This window comes from Cyprinus carpio, chromosome A4 (assembly GCF_018340385.1).
Source record: "Cyprinus carpio isolate SPL01 chromosome A4, ASM1834038v1, whole genome shotgun sequence".
Taxonomy (NCBI): Eukaryota; Metazoa; Chordata; class Actinopteri; order Cypriniformes; family Cyprinidae; genus Cyprinus; species Cyprinus carpio.
Window position 1 is genome coordinate 13,228,605 of NC_056575.1, and position 16,670 is coordinate 13,245,274.

A 16,670-nucleotide genomic window follows, 5' to 3' on the forward strand; every position below is an offset into this window, starting at 1 on the left:
TTTCCATGCAATTACAATGAACTGGAGCTTTTGAGCTTAAGAAAAGACACAAAAACGCCATAAAAGTGCATAAAAGTGGTTAATGTGTCTCATGCATTACATATTCCAAACTGTCTGAAGTCAACTATTTTAGAAATCAAAGTTTTTGACCTGTAAAGTTGAATTCTCATCATATTTCTTGGTAGAAAAAATAGCAATATAGTACAAAATGTGTACACTTTTTTTCTCAATTTGAGACATTCTTTAGTGGTCAACCATGTTAATTTTATTCACGCATCGGAGCTCATTTAGTAACTCATGGAGTAAAATCTTTATAGCACATAAAAGGGGGGCTCTGAGATGAACATACTGAAATTTGAATTTTAAAACGGGACTTAAAACTCAGCTCCGTAATATTGCAACACATTTAATGGGGAAATGTAATACATCATCAGTATCAATGCTTGCACCGATGGTTAAATAAAACAGTCCCTAAAAAGTGCATTTGAGACAGCTACCCTTTTGACATTAGTTCTTATTCACTATTCTTATCCATCAACCAGAAGATAGAACCAATCCAAAGAAAACTTCGGAAACAAAGTGAACTTCTGAGAAGTTACAGCTTAGCCCTTCGCCATGAAACTAAGCTATCCAAGAGACTAAAGCAGTCATCTGTCAGGTCACCTCCAGGCACAGAGTAGTTTGATTGCAATCTGAAAATGAAATCATGGTGGGGGGATTGGGAGTAAGTAAAAATCTGACCACTTCACACCCACCCTGTTTTTCCACAGCAAAGCCAATATATGCAGTATAAGCTACAGCATCAATAAAGAAAGAATCTCCTGCTTTGGATGCTGATCGGAGTGGCACAGCTGGAAGCAATCCCATTCCGATTGCCGATCGCCGGGCTTCATGTTTAACTAAGTGTTCTTGAGTATTTAGACGCGAACCATGTGGAGGGCACAATCGTTATTTCACAGGAAATCCACACTTTGGCCGTTAATGGGCAGTTCTAAATGCCCCCTAGAGAGCGAGAGAGAGACATAGAAAGAGGTGAAACACAGACTTTGGATTCTTTCTCATTAAGTCGCGTGGAGCTTTTAAAGTTGGCCTAACTGTTGAAATGTTTGCATTGCGTTATGTGTGGCGAGCAGGTGGGCCCAAGCCACATTTTGGCCATGCAACAGCGGTGGAGCCCAGGTGTCAGTCAGAGGGAGAGAGCAGTGCCTTGCGGGGCTGTTGGGGAGAATGTGGCCAGATCAAATGCCTTGACTTAAATACATCAGGCTGGGCTTCGACCACCACCCAATCCCCATGGGCAGCTCGGCCTGGTGAAGCCTATTACAAAGCTGCACAATTGAAATGAATTCCACTCTTTTCCACTGCAGGTTTTACTGTGACAAGAACTAGTTTTACAATAAGATGAAACGGTCTTTATTGAGCAAATGATAATGATACAGTCCCATTTGTCAGAACATCTGTCCATGTCATGTATCACACCCCAGAGTGACAACTGTTTTGTGGGATGGGTCTGCTCAGGACAAGCATTTCCCCACATGATACAGTGACAAGCATCAGGACATTTTGTCTATTTACGGAGCTTGGTGTTGAGTAGACTTGTCCACAGAGAAATCTCATTTGTCCAAAATGACTGCTTCACGTAACTTGTGTTAATAATTTGCAATGCAAGAAAAGTAGCTACAGATAATTTCTTTCATATTGTGGCATATACTGTGTACCTAAATAAGATAAATTATGAAAAAAAAAACAAGTAATGTGGGTCTTGATTCTATCCATTGGTTGTTGATTGGATTGAGGCAGATCTGAATGCAAATGTAGTTGATTGTAAGAAATGGGAAGGATTTAAAGGGATAGTCGACTCAAAAAATAAAATTTCTATCATACTCGTCATACTCACCTTCATATAATGCCAACCTGTATGCATTTCAATCTTCTGAGGAACACAAAAGAAGATATTTTGAAGAATGTTGTTAACCATACAGTTTCAGATCCCATTGACTTTTTTGGTTCAATTGGATAAAACATTGGTTTAATGCTGTTACTGCAAAATATACAGATCCATGGTTTATAATTAATCGTGCAGTGATGTATGAAGCACTGTTCACACAGAAATCACTTTAACACCAAAAAGCTTTCAGTTGGTCAACACAGCACATTTTCATGATGAACATTTTGAACCTGATTCAAAACTTGCATGGGGAAATCTTATGTGAAATTCCCAATCTCGTAGATTTGAAATGACTGGAATGCCTGTGAACATCCATCCCAAATGATGTTAAATGTGACTGCATCCTAGGGGTGGGGATTGCCACCTAGCAAACACATAGCAATATCCTAGACAGGCACCGCTCACATTTTCTTCATAAAATGACCCTTCTAGGTTTCTGTTCTCTCCTCTGTTTCTTTATCTTGCTGACTGTGGCTATAACCTTCTGGCTCTGTCCCAGCACAGCCATTCAGTCAGTGAGTTTATGTGTGTGATCTTGCTCCAAAAACGCTTGTTCTTTTTAGAGAACACTTCATTAAAGTACCATCAGAACTCCTGTCTGAACCGCAGCCACTCCTCCAATCTCTGTTTCTTGCTGTCTCATACATTAATTGCCATTCTTATTCTTTCTGATTGTATCTGTTTGTCACACTCCCAAACAGTCTTTATCTCCATCACTGCCTTTGCTCAAACTCTCCTCATCAGTGTGAGCGCTGTCGCCTCAGAGGAGAGCGTGTGCTTCGGCTTCAGGCATTATATTACAGCTGGACAGAGAAAAAGCTCAGATATCAAGGGAGGAAAAGCAAACCATGAGCACAGAGGTCTCAAAGTCACATTAGGACAACACAGGCCTCTTAAAACACAGGAGACAGATTAGAACAAGACTGAGGTAAAATATGGATTAGAGCTTTGTGTCTGGTACCAGTGAATTACCACCAAGGGGTCAAGGTTTGGCTGGCTGCAATGGGCCAGATTGCCCCTACTGGAAGAAGTCTGCAAAAAGTATCATTTTATCATTTACAGCCATCAAAAAATAGCCATGTGTTCTGACATAATACATTTTTTTGCAAGCAACATACAGATCATTAGCATTTTATTGTTTTATAGTATATTCTGTTGGTGTTTTTAATGTGACGCTGGTCTGGATTTTGTTTTTTTTGGGGAAATTTTATTTATTTTTTTATTTTTATTTTTTTAAAGCTCACTCATATGTCTCTCACCCATTTTCCCCATTAGGCTCCTTTCTAATGATCTGTTAGCATCCTTTACTGTGGGAATGTTTCTAAAGTAGGGGAATTGAATAAACAAAATACTTTATTCTTGTGAAAAAGAAGTGCACTTAATTTTATTGAATGTGCACTTGTAGTGTACTTCAAATTTTAAAAGTTTATTTATTAAAAAACTGTACTCACGGATAATATAATATTAATAAAATAAAAGGCCACCTAAGTGTACTTGAAAACAGTACACATTTATGACTATGTTTCTTAACATTTTAAGTACACTTGAAAAAAATGGACTTTGTAATAATGTTTTTAAAAGTAAAAGTACTTTAAAGTACATTTTTATTAACATATTAAAGCATGAAATGTTCTAATTATTATTATTACTTTTTAATTTTTTCCTTATGCAGTGGCGATGGGCATTATCACAAAAGAAAAAAAGTGAGGGAAGAGAAAGTAGAAGTAAAAATTGGGAATAATAATTGGTAATTATTCATAATATAATAACATATTAAATATATCTTAAAGTATATAAAAAAGCACATGTATGGTACTTAATAACTAATGTGTTATTATTACAGGTATAATACAAATATATCAAAGTATATTAAATTTTAATTTTCAGTTTTAATGTAATTTTAAAGTATACTACATTTTAATTTTCAGTTTGCACTTAAATATATTCTTTTAAAGCATATTATTTCCATAATAAGTACTCTTTTTAAAATTATGGTAAAGTATATTTGTTTTTCACAAGGGTATTGTTGTGTCAACATGACAGAAAGCATTTTTTATTTTTTTGGTAAATGAAAGATAACCTCTGTATACATATGCTCGACCATTAAGTTTCATAAGCAAACACTTATTATATAAAGTGTTATGGGCTTTGTCTCTTATTTTATTTTACATATACACAAACACACACCATTATGGCATAAGTCTTGCAATACGGACTCACTCTGAAATTAGTGAGAGGAAAGTGTGGGTCCTCACACGCGTGACTTGAGAGGAACACTTATTCTCCAAGGCAGGGGTCTGTCATCCTGCTGTATGCACTTTCACACATACAAACTTACAAGTGCAAGTACCATTCCCTTGTGGGAAAAGTTTTAACCCTCATCGAGGGGCCTAATCGCTAGTATGATCTCCTTTCTGTGACCTTTGACTTTAGCTCGTCAAAGTAACTGCCTCCTTGCCCCCCACTCCTTCTTGCCAATTAAGAAAGAGCATTGTCTCATTCTCACTGTTTCTCCTTGCCCCTCATGTTAGAATATCAGTGCAAAGATGGGATATATACAGTATATATATAGATATTCTCATCCCTAGAAATTATGTGTATCCTCTATTCAGTGATTTTCCCACCCATTTTATTGTCCACCAAACATAAGTCGTAAGTTTGTTCACTTCAAAAAGTAACATATAATGCATGGCGTATCTTACATGCCTAAGTTTAATACTTAGGGTCAGCGGTTTTGTAAAAAGTATAAGTGATATTAATAGTAATGCATGCTTTTTAGCAAGAACTGCTAAACCTATAGCTAGAAATAAAAAAGTGATAGATGTGTGACGGAAATAAACTTTAGAAGGAATTTGACAATGGAAAGGTAAGAGTTTCTCACTGAAAATGGTTCAGAGAGTTTAAGAACAAATGCATTCTGAGAGGGAGGAGAACAGACCTAGCAGAGAAAACACAGCGATTGAACAGCGATTCATGGTATCAGTGTGCTAGAACCTCAGTTCTCCATTGTGTGGTGATAAAGCTGTCCTCCAGGACTATGAATCTACACGTCAGGGGCTTTCCTTGCTTGTTGTGTAGTGAGCGTTGGTCCCACACTCTAATAGGGAGCAGATGGCATACTATTTCACAAGTCGCGCCTTGGAAAAACATTCCTGCACATAAATCCAATTACAAATGAGCAGGTTTCTTAAATCTAGTGCGCGTGCGACTGGCCACAGGTCATATTGGTACGGCTCGCGCTTTCCCCAGATAACAATTTAATGGATAAATACAAAGGAAGTTTGACTGACCACACTTTTGTAACTTGACGTCAGCGAGGACACAAATGAACGAGTCTCACTGAAGCAAAAATAAACTAAACAATGGACTAAATAATGTTAAGAGGATGATTTGTTTCATCGTCATGGCTCAGTGAGGAATTTCCAGGATATATTTCTGAGGCATTTTTTCTTTCTTACATAAGTCTGTCCTCTAGTCTCTAATGGATCAAAACAGGTCTTTACAAATGCTTATCACATCATATCTCTTAAGAACTCACTCATTATCTATTGAAACAGGAAGTTGCGGTGGGACAAATTGAAGGCCAGTACTTCTTTTTCAACTAGCCAAATCTAATTTAGTTTCATCACACCTGATTCGTTATCATTTGTTACTTGTAAGTTGGAGGCAGGTGATATTAGGGGGAGGTGCATCCACAGTTTAGGAAACATTTGATTGGACAAACACTTGTAGTGCAAGATGAGTCATCAATAACTGTTTCTAAATTCAAAATTAAACTGTTTTACTATAACTTTTTAACTATTTTAAATTCTAAAACTATGCATAAAAAAGAGAAAAAAAGAAAATGTTCCGGTTTTCTCTTTATTTTGATGGTCCCTTTAACACATTCTGTTAACTATGAGTAACGTTGCACCTACATGTCTACTAACTCTTATTAGAGTATTAGTAGACTGGTAGGGTTAGAGTTAGAATAAGTTGACATGTACTTGCAAAGTTACTTATAGTCAGTAGAATGTCTGTTGGGAGACCATGACAGTAAAGAGTTAGCAGATCGAACAGTCCACTAATACTCTGATGAGAGTTAGTAGACATGTAGGTGCAACATTACTAATTGTCAACAGAATGTTCAAAAGGGACCATCAAAATAAAATTTTACCAATGTTCCCAACTTAAAACGTGTCCATAACAAAATGACTTATGAATGGATCAGTACAGATCCAATGAAAATGTTTGATGAGGGTGTCCTAAAAATCTCAATATGGGTGGACTGATTCAATCGCTTTTGCTTATTGATTGTCTACCATTTCCTGGTTTACGGTTTTGAAATCAAGCCCAAAGAAAAGACCCTGCCCTGGCCTGGAAAGGGTGGAGGGCTGGAGCCCTGGTGCTGTGGCAGCTGTGAGGTTGTCTGGCACCTCATTGCTTACTAAGTGGCTCCACGTGTGAGGGAACAAGCCCAAATAAATTGCTTTACCCTTCCAGACACACGGCCACCCCAGCACCCTGCTAAGACCGCTCCTGACTGGACTCTGAGTGACTGCGTTGTCTTAAGTGGAGTTATTAGCAAGAGAGAACACAGAGGGAGAGGGCAGGTGACAGAAGAAAGCAGGAGACAGGTGTTAATAGATCTCCTACGGCTTTCAAAAGCCTCTCATGCAGCTCTGGGTGCTGGACTTCAGTTTCACAGGCAGCAAATTACCTGGACCGCAGTTTGACCCCCTCGCCTTTCAAATACACACATGCCTCCACCAGAAAAGATGTTTGGCATGTGTGCTTGGACACTAAGGGTGTGAAGCTGAAGGCCTACAAACCAAAATCTTGGCCAAAAATATGAACAGAAACCACAAATATAACAAATCTGATAACAGAAAACTTGACCTGAAAGATATTGTAATCAAAATTCACAGTGATTACAAATTCAGTTTATTTTTGCATTTCCTAATTGTGCACACACAAACACTACATGTATATCATATTTCTGATATAATATACTGTAGGGTTTCTATTTCAAATAGTTTGTTATAAAGTTTGTTAAAAGCCAGCATTACAATGGTCAACATTTTATTTTAAGATCTGTCGGAACCTATATGTTATTTTAGTTACACTATATTTTAAGGCCCAAATTTCATTATTATCTTATGATTAAGTATTACTTTTGTCTCAGTAAATTAATTAATAGTAAGGTAGTTGTTAGGTATAGGGGATCTAAAATATGGTCAAGCAGAATAAGGCATTAATAAGTGCTTTATACAGTAAGTACTAATAAAAAGCTAAAATGCTAGTAAAATGCATGCTAATTAATAGTAAGAGTTGGTTCTTTAAAAAAAGTGTTACTGCTATTTTCAAGTCAAACCAATTGACGGCAGCATAACTTATATATAATCACTTAATGTACTGTTTATATATTGTTACATGTTCTCCATTTGTGTGGACTTTTATGTTGTACGAGCAGTGTTGAAGGCAAGTCCTGTTGTCCCAAGTCTGGTGGTCTCAGCGATCCTCTTGTCTGTCTTTTCCTCAGCAAATAATGCTAATGTTAGTTGCTAATCTCTGCATAATGTATCTATTGTCGAGGTGTGATGTAAGGGGTCAAGGTAAACGAGCAACCCCAGCGAGTAAAATGTGAGCTCCAAAGAGCCTATTTTTCTATGCCGCATACCTGGACTTTAGTTGGGATGGGAACTTAGATGGATGATGAAGACCAACAGATGTTCCTCTCCACCCCAAAATGAAAATTTTGTCAGGCCACAAGGATGTGCTGTTTCTGCGTGTATTTAGCTTTGATTTGAAAGAAAACAGCACATCCTTGTGACGTGGATGATACAGAAGAGCATACGCAGCATACAGTGATATGGAGAGACACAGAGGAGACTGTTGACAAAGGAATTATTGAAATAAAGTCATTAGTTTTGTTGTTTCTCTTCGCTTACAAAAAGTGTTCCCGCCACTTCATATATAACCCAGATTGCACATCTGATGGCAGATGGAGTATTTTGATGACGACTTTCATACCTTTTATGGACCTTGACACTGTTATTTACTTGGCAGTTTATGGAACAGTCACAGGCCTCCCGGTTTTCGTCCAAAATATCTAAAATTCTGTTCCCGAAGACGAACGGAGCTTTTGCGGGTTTGGAACGACATGGGGGTAAGTGATTAATGACAAAATTTTCATTTTGGGTTGGAGTATCCCTTTAATGCTTTGGGAAGTAAAGCCTAGTAAATGGGAAATGACCATTTAAAGTCTGGAGGAGAAGTCTTGCAGATAAACCATGTTTTTGGGCTGCTCTTTCGACAAGAGAAGTTGGCATCCAAATGAGGAAACTGATTCCAGACTTCTGTCTTCTACCTCCTTCTGTTATGTTATATCAGTCCAGGTCTGTCTGGAATCCTTAGTGCACAAAAGGCCTAAATGGCATTTTTTGGGGGGTAGCTATGGGTCAGCTAAATCCAGTGTGGGAAAAGACCAGAGTGACGCTGACAAGGACACAGAAAACACTCATACAGCAGTGCTCCATCTGCCAAACACACTGAATCCAGTTGCTTGAACACCAAGAGAAGATGCCACTGAGATGCAGAACTTGAACCAGGATTAAAGAGCATCTGTGTGCATAAATAAACCATCCCCGGGGCAGAGTGACTCCTCAGCTGAAACATAAAGCACGGAGAGATTAAAAACTCACGCAGCTGCTGGGCATCTCAGATTGTGCAGACACTTTTAATAACCGTCTCATGTCACAAGATCATTATCACAATCAGTGTTTCCTGCAACAAAACACATTGTGTTATTGTGAGTCAAGAGGTTGTGTTCAGAAATGCTGATTCTACACAGACTCCATCCCACACCTGCAGATCCCCATAGAAGAGCTGCATACAAACACAAACTACCTTCTGAGAGACCACACTTTGGTAAAAAATTGTAAGTATAAAAGAAGGGTAACAGTTAACATTGTTTAAGAAATTTTCAAAGGTAAAATCTAATAATTTCACTAGAATTTTACAAGAACAGGAATTGCATGCGATTCCCCAATCTAGGTTTTGCATAGAGTTCAGCTAGTCAATTTTAGTCAATTTGGCAAATTTGCCACAATGACTAATAGAAAGCTGCTAGCAGAAATAGTAAGATAAGCTTGTGTTCGGAATGGCACACTAGCTTACTGTTTACTGCCCAGTACACAGAGCATACTGCCTACTATTTCTTTAAAGAATAGTGTGTGAAACAGTATACAATGAGCAACAAATAATGTTTCATATGATACAGTGTTGTCACATGACAGACACTGGACAAAAATTCAGCACAGCCTTCGAGGCTGTTACCTTACAAATAAGTGCGCTAACCGTTCTTTTTACAGTCTTGTTAATAAGAGTTCATATTAGTAAACAATGCTATATTGCCCAGTTGAACTCATTTCATAATTAATGAACTTTACATATTGAACAGAACTGAATCAACACTGAGCTGTCTTTAACTGAACAATGATATTATTTTCTTTTTGGCAGTTACACTAAGTGAAAAAAAGTGATATATTCTAGTTACACTAAGTGCAAATAATAAAGTATTTTTTCAGCAACAGGCAAAGTGTAAATAGTAGTTAGGTGGCAGATATTTATACTTCAGTACTGTAGTGCATAAATAGTATGCAACAACATATTGAATGTAAATTTTCATATTTATTAATATTATCACATGGATGCCGGCTTATATGCACATATAAAAATGTTACATTACTATTCCCTGCATCCAGTTCACTCATGCGTTTGAAGATTAAACATAACATGGAACACGTTGCATTGTGGGAAACAGTATCCCATGCAGTGTCTTCAGATGCATACATCAGATTTTAGGAAATTTGCATACTATGCACAGTATACTGGATATTGCATTAATAGTAAAAGTAGTATGATATTATAGCATTTGGAACACAGCACGTTTTTTTAGACATGTATCATTGAAGTACCATATGTATCCTCTGATGTACAATATCTTAATAACACATAAAGTATATGAATATGATAATCTTTCATTACCATGGTATTGTTAGCATATATTAGCATAGACAAGGTGGTGGATTGAGCTCAGGGAATTCTGATTATGAATATATTATATTGAGTTCTGAAAATGTATATGAATTACTAAAACAAACTGGACAAACTGATACATAAATGTATTATTTCAAGCAATATTGTGCTTATAAAATTGTTAGTTTAGCTACATGCTAGTGTCAGAATCTGTAAGGACTACACTATACCTTCTGAGAAACTATTGTGTCAAAATACGAGCAAAATGCATCAGCAAAAAATATGAGGATGTACTTCTGCCATGAGTTTTTGAACAGTGGCAAAACTATGGCTGAATGTGGAACAGCATATGAACATATTTCTAACTATTGTCTTCATATAGCAGAAATAGTACATTTAGCATGCTAATATGCTATTGTGAATTCAGCCTATGATCTTTTAGACATGTATCATTGATATATTCAAAAAGTATAATGCAGAATAAAGTGTAATACCATAGTATTTGAATATAATTCTTCATTGCTCAGGCAAATACTGATTATGAACTTAAAACAAAACGTTATGTTACAATCAGTAGCTAACTCAAAAACCTAATATTTTAATCATAAGGTGAAATTGTTAACTTAGCTACAAGCTAATGTGAAAACGTTATGTTTGGCTCAGTTGGTGGCTCATTCATGGATGAGGTTAAGGTTAAGGTGATGTTTATTGAGATTGCTTCCTAATTAGCCATTAGCAATTATCTAGCCAGCACACTAAGTTTTGAGACAGCCTTTATGTAGCATCAGAGCATCTGTATTTTCAGTGATGGTTGAAAACTTTGCTTCCCCTCTCTTTCCCTCCTTTTGGCTTTTTGGTGGGGTTCAGCCGGACATTACACACATCTGTGAGAAGTTATTGTGTTTGGCTGTGCTGCGTGCGGCGGCCAAATCACTTTCACAACAGACAGCTGGACATGAAAGGACATGAAAAGCAAGAGCGCTACCAGACTCCCGCTTTGAGAACGCGTGTCTCAAATGAGTCGCAGGTGAGTCAGTCGCACAGTTCAGGGGGCCTGTGGAGTTTACAGCTGCTGGTATGAACCACCCATATGTGTGTGTGTGTGTGTGTGTGTGTGTGTAGGGGAGTGGGCATGAATAAGAATAATATCTAAACAGCAATCCTTTTATTTCCAATGACCCACCCAGAAGAAAGACTTGGCATCTAAACATTCCTGATTGTAGTGGTTTTCCTCTAGAAATGACTACAGCAGAGAAATTGTTTACAGCACCTGGAAGTTCCTCTACATCCTCTGCAGTGCATGTGTGATTCTCATGAAATGTTGGTTTCAAATATTCCAAATGTGAATTTTTTAAAAGACCTCCATCAACAAAGTTCCTTTTAGGAATTAACAACACAGTGTTTACGAGCATCACGTTAAAAACATTCATTGGCATCTATTTAACATCTAACCTGTATTGTCCAAACTCCTTAAAAATCTGATTTCCACAAAAGTCTGAAAATGTCAATTCCGCAAGGAAAGCACAGACATTTTCTTATTTTTAAAAAGTGATTATTAACAGTCATGCACAGTTACTTTGAAACTCTGAAATGATGTGCATTCTTAAATTATCATATACAAATATGTACTGATTATGTATGCAAATTTACAAGCAAACTATTATTTTTCACTTTTATTAATTACCATTAATTGAACACCTGTTGCAGTGACAATACATAAGTTCTGGAAATTAGGTTGATGATTTTTGTAATGATAAGTAGACTAATATTGAGCTATAAAAAATGAAAAACACTTAATATAGAAAACAAATGATGCACCATGATGGATTCAAGTCCAGTCAGTTTTAGTTTGCAGTGGGTTAGAGTTACAATGAAGACGCATGCAACCTGAACTTTACTTCTCAGTTTCAATTCATTTCAACTAGATTGTTAGAAGTAAAAATAATGCTAGATACTATTAACACAAAGTAGAGAATAACTAAGGAGTGCTGAAATTTCTTTAAACGTGCTGTGAAACAGACAGCTGTTTTCTTGGATATCCGGAATCTGTCTGGAGGCGTTCTGGAAAAATAGCAACCACTGTCATTCCATGAAGCATCAGTGGAGCCTTTATAATGGAAATAAAGCGGCCACCCATCTAATAACCAGAAGAGATCAACATACAAACAGCAGAGTTTACTCAAAAATAATTGTTTAGCAATAAAGATTTAACCCCACCGAAATTCAACCACGAACCTAGAAATACCGCTTGCAAGAATCTTGAGGTTTGGTCCTTTGCTACTTTTTTAGACCCCGCAAATACCAACAAACCAACTTCAACCTTTAGAAAATACACTTTAGGCTAATATCTCTGCTGGAGCAAAGTGCCACAGTCAGACATGGTGTTCTTGCATGCTAGTCAGTCTGATTTGGCTGCAACCACTAAGATGTTTTGGACTCTGTAATGCAGCCTTACTGTACTTAAAAATGCACATCGAATGTGCAACAGTGCTGTAAGAATGTTTAGAGAGAGGAAACATGCTGTTTTAATACAACTAAACCATGTTGTTGTCAAAATCCCTGGAAGGAGATAGAACATGGCTGTGGATGGCACTTGTGAATTATGTCCAGTTGAAATATGTGCACAGTGAGCATGTTTAGATTTTACTGTGCACTGTCCACTTTTGTTTATGAGTTCAGGGTCGATGTGGTGACAAGGGAGAAAAAACATAAAGACACGTTCCATTCGAGAGCCACCATGTCTACAGTGCATTGTGAAACAAGGCCTTGTAGAGTCTAAGAATGTCAAAAAAAAAAAAATAATTGGCGGAAAAAAGAGTGAATTAATAACTCAATTATTCAAAACAGATTTTAACAACCACATATCCACAGAGGCTCTGTCATTAAATAAACAAACAAATAAAATAATTGTAGGAACAGTACAAGGATATTTACCCTGTGAATTGAAATTTTAAATCAAATAAATACTGAATTAAAAATGGAATTAAATTTAATTAAAATTTTGAGAGCATTTCTGAAGAATTCCTATAGAAATGCACATTGCATTTACAATTGGCCACATAAATTTGAATCTGCAAATCACATTTAAATTCAGACCGTTCATGATTTTTAAATTAATTAAATTACAATAAATCTTGAGAGCATTTCTGAAGAGCCCCTATGTATATGCACATTGCATTTAAAACTGGCCACATAAATGTAACTCTGAAAATGACATATAAATACATTCAATAAATGTCCATCCATGATTTTGCTATATAGTGCCAGACAGCAAATTTATATTTAATTTTGTATTATATTTATATACATTTTGAAATGAAAGCAATTATCAATAGAAATGCATTTGCTGTATCGCTGGAACCTGGCACTAAACTGCTTTGCTCTTGGTTAACTTTAAATTACCTATGAATATCAGCCTAAAACTATTCTTGCTAATTGGCTATTGGTTAACGAAAACAAACATTTGCTGAAAGATCATACACTACACTGATGAATCATTCACAATAACGCATGAACGTGTATCAGTAAGGCCCATGGTGATTTCATATTGATTTTCACACCAAAACTGATGCGCAATCAAATATTTATGGTACTGCTTTACAGTCCACAAAATATTTTACATTTCTCCCTTTAAGCAGGCAGCATTACAAGACTGACAGCTTTAATAATGCCTCAGCCGTTAATGTTACAGCTTATTTCCTCTCTCCAGTCTGTAAAATATGTAATTTTATATCGTACGTGTCCTTTTAAGGCTTCCCCCAGCTGTTTCACAAATATAAACGAGCCTTTCATTTAACAAAAACACTGTGGGAACTGTAAATGAACTTATTTGAAATGTCCCGGAGCACTGAAGTACCATACGTGAGCTTTAACGGTCTCATAGTATATCACACATCGCAGAAGGAGACCATTTAATATCGGCAATAAATGCATGAACTACCCTGTATATCTGAATGCTGCTGGTTTCACATTCAAACTCAAGGTGAAACGCTACTGAAGCCTTCAATGTCAAATCAGAGTAAGACAAGCAGAGCGAGTGAGTGCATATGGCGATGGAGCAATAGAAAAGCGATGGCAGTTAGATAACATTGTGTGAAAATATCGATGGCTTTCAGCGATTTGTGGGCCGTGTTGTGGTTGGCTCGGTCCGAGTCCTCACTGATGACAGAAGAATGTCACAAGAGAGCAGAGAAACTGCAGACTCCAACTTCCCTCTGACATACATGGGGAAAAATGTTTTGGCACCAGGACAAATACAAGTAGAAGTGATTTTGGAAAAGAAGAAAAACAGAAATCTGTCATGGTCAAAACAGTCAAGGCAAAGGACACAGCAACACTCACATTGACGATGACGATTTTATTCTGAATATACTTGAACATGAATTTAAGACAGTTTCAGGATTATAAACAGTGGGCTTTTTTCATAATTTCTACTTTTTTAATCAATTATATATATATAATTCAGTGGTTCTCAGTGTCATAAAAACAACAAATATATATATATATAGTTTTTTAAACAAATATGCAGACTGTCTGAATCAGGCAAATCAAGATTCACAAAAGTCTTATGCGTAAATCAGTGGTTCTCAGTGTTCTGAGGGTCACAAACCACAGAAAAACAATGTTAAACGCAATTAATAAAATCCTATTGAGCATATAATCTTGCATGGACCTTAAGGTCAATGCCATATTTAATTTTATGTGAAGGAAAACAATGCTGTGAGGGATGAACATACAATTGGTTGGTGTATGTTGGTGTTGATCATTCATCCCCAAAAAAATAAATAAATAAATAAAACAAATATTAATTGAAATTTTATTGAAATTAATTACAATTATTTAAAAAATACATTATGCCACATTTAAGAGACTGTATATTTAAATATAAGCTTTTAAAAGGAAGGAGAAAATGCTTCCTATATTTTGTAGGTGATGTCAAATAACTTGGAGTAATTTAATTTGTCGTTTTAATAGAAGCTGTTTAACTAAATTAGGCCGGTGACAGTAATTTCAAATTGTTCAAAATCCTCAAAACTATGCATGGTGAAGAAAAAAAAAAAATCAACCCAGACTACATTAAATGCAGGTTACGTTTGGTATTATTTGGGTCACCACTTAAAATCTGGTTCCTGAAGCAAAACCAGATGCGAAGCACTGGATGGCTGTACAATTAAGGGGGACTGAAAATAAGTCCACGGATAAGTCCTCCTAAACCCTGACCGAGGCAGACTGACAACCAGCCAGAAGGCAAGTGGAGGCAGCAGGATCTGACTGATTACTTAAAACACGCTGCACACTATCAGACAATTCCAGAGATCAAAACCCACACAGACCACGGGACAGAGGACCAAAAGGTGAGGTTCCTGAGGTGACCGCATCTGAGCTCAGTCTACAGGAAGTTAAACGAAAGCCTCTCTTCATCCCAGTTTGTCTGAACCAAGTTGCTAAATCTAACTCAATATATCTTCTAAGGAATAATATGAATTGATCTCATATTTCCCCTAAACATCTGTCTTCTTGATATTCTAGAAAACACTTTCACCTCTATTAAGGTATCCAGTAAACACTTTCTGTCAGAAGCTGGAGACCCTTCATGCTTTCAAATACTGGTCCCAAATCAGTTTTGACATTTAAGGTTAAGGTTAGCTTGGATCGTCAGGATCGGGATACGTCTCGCTTCAGCAGCTGTCACCCCAAGAAAAAGGCAGTGAATGTTAAGGTGAGGTCACATTTATGAAATTTGAATGATGAATGAAGCACAGCTCACACAAAAGTCCCTTTCAAAGCAAGCAGCTTTTTGTTGGCGAATGCAGCAAATTCGCAAAATCTGCATCCGTCCACATGCGATGTTTAAGATCACACAGATTCTCATTTAAATGAATAGATTTCATCTGCCTTTAGGCTGTGTCCAGATTTGAATATTAGCATACTACAGTATAAACTAAATACTGTGCATATGTTCTGCCTCTTTAAAAATAGTAGACATTATACCACTCTTAAACATTCCAAACAGTAGAATGCTACATTGTGACATCATCACATGGGAAACAGAATGTTTAATTTGTATAAATGTGTACATTTTTGCAGTCAGTCAGTGAAAAACATGTGCATTATACGTATAGATAGTTTTGCTGGGAATTAACATGCGTAATTCGTCGAGTTAACGGTCCGGAACTGGAGAGGTTTTCAATAATTTGTCATTTTGACACAGCCAATTAACTACGTTTATGGTATTTATTTATTTTTATCATACACTGATTTAATGCACGTCACATCTAGAATGCTTGTCTGATTACGGCGATGAATCATGGAAAGATTTTGAGAAGAATGGCTTTTCAACGCAAGCCAAATCCACAAAGTCCAATCATGTTGTTTTCAGGTGCATTACCAAAACCATTTCCTGTGTACAAATGAAATGATGCATGAATTCACTTTCCATCCCGGATTTGATGTAGTGTGTCTTCATGTCTTTTAATTTCCTGTTTGTCTACGCTTCTAAAATTAGAAAGAACACAATGATGGTAATCAGTGCTGACAGAGACCTGAATGACTTTGTACATGTATAAACTAAGCCAAAATCAATGCAAATAAGGTTCAGCGGCCATTGATAACTTGCAGAAATCATCTGTTTGCTTTTAATGAATCATCATAATTCATAATCAATACAATATTGAATATATGGGTACTGGATGAGCATCAGGCA